Genomic DNA, 7,099 nt, shown 5'->3' with positions numbered 1-7,099 from the left:
TTCGTTATAGTTCCTCCTGTGATACTCCAACCACCCCATGAATTGGTTATCCCTAAACGAGTCATGAAGGGTATAACGAACATACCTTGTCTCCACATTGGATCAAGGACGGGATCAGAGGGATCAAAAACGGCTAATTCGTATAGAGCCATCGAACCGGCCCAACCAGAAACTAGAGCTGTATGCATTATATGGACAGAAAGTAACCGACCGGGATCATTCAATACGACGGTATGAACACGATACCAAGGCAAACCCATGGAAATACCCCTTATTTTATCAAAGAAAAAATAGACACTATGTAACTTTATCACATTGGAAAAGACTGATTGATGCTATGGACCTCGCCTTTTCAGTGGATTATCTCAAAGCAAGAGTTAATATTTATTCCGTTCCATTGGTAATAATTTAACAATTCTGTTCGTAGGAACAAAGAGAAGCAGATCTATTCTATACTCGATAAGTACCAATACGCAATGGGGGGATTGATCCTATTTTTGTGAGCGAATGCATAGATACTTGTTCATCCTTCGAACGATCCATTTGTACGAATTTTCCTTTATTCAACCCGTCTTCTCCATGAACCTTCCAATCTATGGATAAAATACGATAAACGACAATATTATGAAGACAATAAACCCATTGTTACGTTTCCACATCAAAGTGAAATAGAGTACTTAATTTTTCTTTCATTTTATGCCTATTGGTGTTCCAAAAGTACCTTTTCGGAGTCCTGGAGAGGAAGATGCAGTTTGGGTTGACGTATAGTGCGACTTGTCAGACATATTGGGTCATATGGGATTTCCCCGTTCTCTCCCCCGATCGAGATATCCTCTGTTTCACCCAAGAAAGATTGATTAAACCATCAATAATTCAATTCGGAGCGTGAAGTGCAATGCAATTAGATCAATTTATTTGTTGGTTGGGGATCAATATTCTCAATTAGAAGAATTTATGGTTGGCTTGGACCAATAAAATGAAGTATCCAGGCTCCGTTCAAAAAATACCAAATTGGTAATCTATGTATGATTACTACTCGTATCATAAATGATCCCTATTTATACCTCTAAAACTACCAATTAATGGAATAATATGATTAGTCGAATATTTGGCGGAAGGCATGAACATGAAAACGAATTGAAAAAAAAAAAGAAGTCGGAACAAAAAGAAGCGGTACTGTGATCATTTGTCCTATATGTGCAAATAGAATTCGGGCAGATCTTTACCCGGAGTAGAGCATAAACCTAAAAGAATTGAAGAGGCCCATTTAGGAACAAGAAAATTACATCGTGATTTGGATCTCGATGAAAGAATACATCAATGAGGGGTTAGTTCGATAAGTTCAATGAATTCTTTTTTTTTTTTCGCAATTTTGATTTTTTGAACCGTATGCATCCAAAGGTGCGTGTGCGGTTCCTAAGGGATACAATTTTGTCCTAATCAACCGACTTCATCGAGAAAGATTACTTTTTTTAGGACAAGAGGTTGATAGCGAGATCTCGAATCAACTTGTTGGTCTCATGGTATATCTCAGTATAGAGGATGATACCAGGGATCTGTATTTGTTTATAAACTCTCCCGGCGGATGGGTAATACCAGGAATAGCTATTTATGATACTATGCAATTTGTGCCACCAGACATACATACAATATGCATGGGATTAGCCGCTTCAATGGGATCTTTTCTCCTAGTCGGAGGAGAAATTACCAAACGTCTAGCATTCCCTCACGCTTGGCGCCAATGAGTTTTTTTTTATTTGAGAAAAAAAAAAGAAGACTATGCCTTCGCCATATGGAATATGAATAATAAGTAATAATAGCATGGCACTTCGAGTTCGATATGAGCAAACTATTATTTTTTTTTCATAACATAACATGAGATTATATATCGAGATAGTAGTATGAAACAAAGGTTATTTACGATTTGATCTTATGTATCGGGGGTCCATTTCAGCGTCACAAACCTTTTTTTTGCTTTCACACCAGAAGCCTCTTTCCGATATTTATGTTATGAAAGAGTACGAAAATGAAAAAAAAAAAAGATCATTTTTTCCTTATTTGATCGGATCATAAAGAAACTTTGGGATTGCTGAATCACAGACGAGATAAATATATAAAGCAACGGAACCATCATAGTATTTTTTGACTCCTCCGAAAGGAAAGATGGTAAATGGATCATTCAACGATCTGGGTCTGATGGATTCTATTTGTCTCTTTCTTCGATGGAAGGGAAAAGGAAATTCCATTGCGGAGCCGTATGCAATGCATAAAAGATGCCTGTACGGTTGTTCAATTCTAATTCTATCTTTTTATTCTTGTTATTCTTTATCCCTTCCCTTCGACCGATCGTGCGAGATAGAGGAACCGTTCATTATGTTATATCATCAGGGTTATGATCCACCAACCTGCTAGTTCTTTTTATGAGGCACCCACAGGAGAATTTATCCTGGAAGCGGAAGAACTACTGAAACTCCGCGAAACCCTCACAAGGGTTTATGTACAAAGAACCGGCAAGCCTTTATGGGTTATATCCGAAGACATGGAAAGGGATGTTTTTATGTCAGCAACAGAAGCCCAAGCCCATGGCATTGTTGATGTTGTCGCGGTCGAAAATACCGGGGATTTCACATAAATTCTTGATTCCATTTCGAACCATAATTCGAATGAGCCGTGATTTGATATTTTATCTTCTTAACCTGGTAAAATATTATATGAAATGGAAGTAATTCATAATCATCCGGTTAGGATCGATCTAAACCAGCCCATTCTGTATACGATTCAGCATGCCAACTATTAAACAACTTATTAGAAACACAAGACAGCCAATCAAAAATGTCACGAAATCCCCTGCCCTTCGAGGATGTCCTCAGCGTCGAGGAACATGTACTAGGGTGTATGTGCGACTCGTTCAGATCATGATCTGGAACAAATGAGACGATTTTTCCAGTATCAATGACCAGTACCAATGAGTAGGATAGAATGGAAGAACTCCATTCCATTCACTATCTCAAAATAAAGATCTATCATATACCTCTATTGTGTATGGAATTTATGGTTTCCATTGGTGCAAATCCAATCACCTCGATTTGAGATGAAAATCAATTCCCCATTGGTAGCAAATGGTTATCCATTAAGCGGGGAAAATAGTATTTTAAAAGCAGAAAGATTATGCTTCTACTCTTGCAAGAACGGACTAACAGGGTTAGCTACCTAGCCAACCTTCATAATTAAATGCCGTCACTGTATGGATGGATCTCATTGTGAAAAGACCTATATACTGGATAATTTTATGGGTAGAGCCAAAGAGTGTGAACTGTACAAGTTACTAATAACATTGATTAAATGGGGGAAGGAGCTCCGGTGTATAGAGAGGACCTCACCGTTTAAGAAGTAATCATAGAAACGATGGAAGCCACTATTTATTTATTTCTCCATTTTTCTCTATTTATTACTACCTATTTACTAGATATTTTATATCTAATATCGGTACAATTTCTTATTCCGAGGTGAAATGCCTGGAAGAAATCAAAAATCGTGGTTGGGAAGGTCATAGTAGCAAAAGCCATTGGAATTTTTATTTTATACATCGGAAGAATCCGTTTTGTTACTAATAAACTAGGGGAGGGGAAAAGAATGACTGAAAGAAAAGAAATCAATTAGTTATTCATCAAGGTTTCATTTGATTCAATGACCAGAGTTAGGCGGGGATATATAGCTCGGAGACGTCGAACAAAAATTCGTTTATTTGCATCAACCTTTCGAGGGGCTCATTCAAGACTTACTCGAACTACTACTCAACAGAAAATGAGAGCTTTGGTTTCCAGTCATCGGGATAGATGCAGGCAAAAGAGAGATTTTCGTCGTTTGTGGATCACTCGGATAAATGCAGTAACTCGTGAAAATGGGGTATCCTATAGTTATAGTCGATTAATGCACGATCTGTACAAGAGGCAGTTGCTTCTTAATCGTAAAATACTTGCACAAATAGCTATATCAAATAGGAATTGCATTTACATGATTTCAAATGAGATTATCAAATAAGGCGACTGGAACGAATTCACCGAAATGATTTAAACGGAGTTCCCCGGAGAATGAACTCCGGGAAGGTAGAGTAGAAATGAATATGATAAATATTAGAAATGAACGAACACTTTTCAATAAAAAAAAATATTTTTTCTTCCCCATTCATTCTTTTTTTTTTTTTCTTACGACGCGACAATCAAGTATCTCGGCTTTTTCGAACAAAACCTCAATCTGAGTTTGAATTCCAATTAGAGTTTTGATTCAATTGAGAAGTAGGCCTATTTATTTCTGGTTTTAGGACCAGCAGTTCTAGGGGTCGACTCGGTTCTTTCAAATTGTTTCTCATTATTAAGAAAAGGTAACGAAGATAAAATACGAGCTTGTTTTATAGCAATAGTAATTAATCGTTGTTGTTTCAAGGTCAATCTATTCACTCGTCTAGATAATATTTTTCCTTGTTCACTAATAAATCGACTAATTAAACTCATATTTCTATAATCAATTCGATCCCCCGATCCAATTGGGGGCAAACGCCTACGAAAAGATCGCTTGGATTTACGAAAGGGTCGCTTGGATTTATCCATGATTTATTCCTTATCTCTAAAATCTTATTTCTTCATTCATTTCGGTTTCGGATCCGACCGAAATAGTAATAGTACTTGATTTGTTTATATTTTATATATCTATCTATATGTAATTTTGTCCTGTTCCTTGGAAGGGTGGAACAGACATTCTATTCTGTTCGATCTATTTCTTTATCTCCCCATGAATCGTATGCTTGTAACAATAAGGACAGAATTTTCTCAAGTCCAATCGACTAGGCGTATTGTGTCGATTCTTTTGAGTAATATATCTGGAAATGCCCCGCGATTCCTTATTTAAATCATTTCGGACACAACTGGTACATTCCAAAATAACTCTTATTCTGACATCTTTACCCTTGGCCATGAACCTCCTTTGGATTTTGGATTCCCTCCACTCTTCTATTTTCGATCTGAATCGAAGAATACGAAAAGAAGGAAAAATAAATAGAAGTTGCTAACTGATAACTCGAAATCCAATTATGAAAGATTTCGCTGCAATCAATAGAGTAATAATAAGTAATACAATTATTTCTAACTATCCATTATTTCTAATCCCAGTCAGTATTTCATTTACTATCTTGTATGCTCTTGAACAGCCTGTCCTAGACCCACATTTCTATTTCTGTTCTCCCTCTATTAATTCTATGCTGAGCCCGAGTTTCGCTGAGGTTTAATCCACTTTTCTTTCTCTTTCCTTCCTAAACAACTTAAAAAAAAATTCAAAAGGGTGGATTAGTCACAGAGAATTTGTTGTATCTCTAATCTTCTTCACCCCTTCCCATGTCAATAACTAGAATGAAAAAAAGGGGAATGTCAACGCATCTGGGAATAAACGATTGATCTCTATCAATAGACCTGCTAAAGACCCGAACCATAGCGTAGTTAGCACAGGTGCCACGGAGAGATATGTTTTTATATCTCGCATTGAAAATCCTCCTTCTTTATTGGAATACATATATGATCAGATGTATCTGTAGCTAAAGATCACTTGTATTTGTACACGAAATCCCTAATCCCGAACTAAAATGAAAATGAATATGTACAATAATCCGGTGGATTAGATCTACTTGTCCCTAAAACAGAAAAAGATGACCCTTTCTTACTGAGCATTACCGATAAATATTCATTTTTTTATACGTTAGGTTTCATATGTATATAATTCTTTGATTATATGAAATCAAAAAGAAGAAATGGGCAAGAGAAATTGTCTCTAGATATTAGGAAATAACGATGTGGAAAACAAGACAAGGATTCCCTACAATGAAACTGTACAACAATTGAAAGGGATGTAGCGCAGCTTGGTAGCGCGTTTGTTTTGGGTACAAAATGTCACGGGTTCAAATCCTGTCATCCCTACCTATTACTTCTCCTATGGGCAGTAACGAGGGATCAGTTGAGATCGATTCAAATTGGACTGGACTGGACATAATTTTGCATTTTATGATACTACATGCATGCAAGGTGTATTGGGGGTACAAAAAGAATCCCTTTCTTTACAGTTGTATCTCCTGTCATAAGAAAGCGCTCTTAGTTCAGTTCGGTAGAACGTGGGTCTCCAAAACCCGATGTCGTAGGTTCAAATCCTACAGAGCGTGATTCTGTTTTTGTAATGTTGAATCACAATAAAATAACTTTACTAACTTGAACTGCAACCTGAATTTGACCTCCTGCAGCTTAAGAAGGAGGTCAATCAAAAAAGAGATGTTACTCAATCAAAGGTCCAACTGATCTCCGCGTCTGTATTGTAAATATGCAGTTACGAATAATCCGGCCAAAGTAATAGGAATTAGACCTAAGACGATTCCAAATAGAAAAACTTCAATCATTTCAATTTGTTGGAAAGGGTAAAAATAGAGGTAATATCTATCCCTAAATATTACTCCGAATCACCCATGAATCTCAATGATCAAGAATTGGTAATTAACGCGGGAAGGAACTATCGAATACCTGAAATCTCACAGAACTATTTATTTTGATGAATTATTCATTCAATTAATTTCAAATAAGTCGTATCTTGCTCAGACCAATCAATAGAGCTGGGGTTATAGTTGAAGCAGCTAGTAGAAAACCGAAATAACTAGTTATAGTGGGCATGAAGGAGCTAAATGAGATACGTTCTTTTTTTTTTACATATGTTTATAAAGCACTTACCTAAGTTTCAATTTTTGCGAGATGTGATGATCAGAAAAAATACCAATTGACAGAATCAGTTCCAATTGAAAGTTCTTGATTCATCAGTCATTATAGACGGCACTGACAAAGATAGAGTAGCAGAGGTAGAAAAAAAAAAAAAGATTGATTTATCATCTGTGACATCTACCAATGTCGGGATTTCAAATCAACAGATTCATTGAGCAACTCGTGAGTAAAGTAATAGTCAGAAGAACTGTGTCGTGTAACTTCATTCAAAAATGAAATTATCTTTGAATAACTATAGAATAAAAGAATTGGATTTCAAAAGAATTTCCATTTTGACCATTTATTTCTTTTCT

At 36.3% G+C, this 7,099-nt stretch overlaps 2 non-coding genes across 2 annotated transcripts; both read left to right on the top strand.

The window, feature by feature from the left end:
* The first annotated feature begins 5,889 nt into the window (after positions 1-5,889).
* Positions 5,890-5,963, top strand: TRNAP-UGG (transfer RNA proline (anticodon UGG)). Its single transcript has one exon. It is a non-coding gene; the product is annotated as a tRNA-Pro (tRNA).
* A 165-nt stretch (positions 5,964-6,128) lies between these two features.
* On the top strand, positions 6,129-6,202 carry TRNAW-CCA (transfer RNA tryptophan (anticodon CCA)). The gene has a single exon. It is a non-coding gene; the product is annotated as a tRNA-Trp (tRNA).
* Positions 6,203-7,099: the final 897 nt, after the last annotated feature.

The sequence above is a fragment of the Tasmannia lanceolata genome, unplaced genomic scaffold (genome assembly GCF_043159265.1).
Source record: "Tasmannia lanceolata isolate RefF3 unplaced genomic scaffold, GAP_Taslan_0.1 ptg000937l, whole genome shotgun sequence".
NCBI classification, from domain to species: Eukaryota; Viridiplantae; Streptophyta; class Magnoliopsida; order Canellales; family Winteraceae; genus Tasmannia; species Tasmannia lanceolata.
This window is presented reverse-complemented; position numbering and strand designations above follow the sequence as displayed.